The sequence below is a fragment of the Chrysochloris asiatica genome, unplaced genomic scaffold (genome assembly GCF_000296735.1).
Source record: "Chrysochloris asiatica unplaced genomic scaffold, ChrAsi1.0 scaffold00357, whole genome shotgun sequence".
NCBI lineage: Eukaryota > Metazoa > Chordata > Mammalia > Afrosoricida > Chrysochloridae > Chrysochloris > Chrysochloris asiatica.
This window is the reverse complement of record NW_006408875.1, coordinates 467548-469309: the sequence shown is the minus strand read 5'-3', so window position 1 is coordinate 469309 and position 1762 is coordinate 467548. Positions and strand designations below refer to the sequence as shown.

Sequence of the window (1762 nt, the reverse complement as noted above, 5' to 3'; positions counted from 1 at the left end):
TGGATGCTTCACTCTCTGCTCTGGGGCTATGCCCCTGTCCATGGGCTCAGGAGTCCCATGGACTTCTGGCCAACCAGGTCTCAATTCAGTTTGAGAGGAGTCTATTCAACATGGTTGACTTAGCCCACAACTTCATTGCTGTTTTACCCCCACTTCTCATCAGTAGACCAATGTGGTCACCAGCAAGATTACATGCCTGCTCATGTATTCCCTGTGAGTTTCAGTCTTGGAAGGGGCCTTCCATAGTCTTTTTTTTTCCTTTTGGATAGGTGCAATGTTCAGTTCCCTTTAATGATCCCCATCTTTCTGAGTGGCAGACGCAGGCAGCCAGGTGATGAACGGCATGGTATTTACTTGAATACCTTGCCCTGGTTGAAACTTTTGCCCACGTGCTGGAAGTCTTTCTCCCAGGAAAAGTACTCTCGAACCAGTGTCTGAGTCTCTTCACTGACAGGATCCAGCTTCTGACACATGTCGGACTCGTAGGCCACCTGCCAATCTAGACTCAGCGGGAGGGCAAGCTCTTGGCCTCTGAAGACTCAGACTCCAGAGATGGAGCTGCTGTTGTTGGTTCTAAAGAGGATGACGCTGGCAAAGGCATTCTTCCTCAGCTTGTCCAATCACTGAAAAATTCTGATGCTGAGGTTGCAACTCATGAAGCTCTGGGTGAGATTTTCCGGGAAGCGGTACTCAAAATACCATAAGACCAGCCACGCTTATCAAAGTGCTCCCAGAAATATGGCAGTGCCACAGAGACCGTGTCCTCATTGAAGTACTTGTGGTTAAACACAAAGGTACTCTTGGACAGGTGAGCAAAGGGGTCCTTGGCCTTTGGCTCGGCAGCAAGTGCCTGCTCACATTCGTCCATCTCCTTCTCAGGGGCAGCAGCCCGAGGCCCTTTCTTGTTTCCGCTCAGCTTGGACCTTCTGCTTCTCCTCCCTTTGACCTTTCTCTTTCCATGTGTGTCCTTTTATGCTGGCTCTCTGCAAACTTTTTAGCATGGAACTGAGCCATCTTCTCACAAAACTCCACCTCCCCTAAGACAGCCGGGAACTGGGGCTGGTTAATGCAGATGAGGAATCAGCGGTTGGTATTGGGGAAGGCCTGATGAAAAGAAGGCTCTAGGACCTGTTTGTAGCGCCACAACAGGGTACAAACAACTGTGATGTCAGCCAGTGCCACAGGTTCACCGACCAGGAAAGTCCTCATTTTCAAGTGAGCATCCAGCAGTCCCAGAATTCATCTCACCTCCTCCATGGCATTTTCTGTGTCCTGCTTGTTGTGATACACGATGGCTAAGGTGGGGAACACCCAGGCACTGGCTGGGAGCACTATGTCGCTGTCAGCAAAGCTCACACACCATACCACTTGAGCTGTTGCCTCTGGTGTACTTCCGCGCAGCTCCTCATTGCTCACATAGTAGGCAATGGCATTGCTTTCAAAGACACAGTCTCCATCCTCACCCTCAATCGCTGGAACTTTACCAGCAGGAAATTTGCGGAGAAATTCAGGGGTGCGGTTCTTTGGCCAAAGTGGAAGTGGGGTGGTGTGGAGAGCATGCAGACCTGAATCCCGCTGTACTGAGCAGTGATGAGGGTCTTGGAGGCACTCGAGTTTTCAGGATATGTGTACAGGGTCCCGGCCACCATGGTGATTCCTCAGAGAAAAGGGGTGGGGCGCACAGAGCTGCTGAAAAGTACGCAGCCGAGGGGAAAAGGGGCCTTCTATATTCTTTTTTTGTTTAATGTTTTATGGTGAATTA

The 1762-nt window shown here is 50.4% G+C and overlaps 1 pseudogene; it reads right to left on the bottom strand.

Moving 5' to 3' along the window:
* Window positions 1–350: 350 nt before the first annotated feature.
* Window positions 351–1649, bottom strand: LOC102817485 (annotated as a pseudogene).
* Between the last annotated feature and the right edge of the window lie 113 nt (window positions 1650–1762).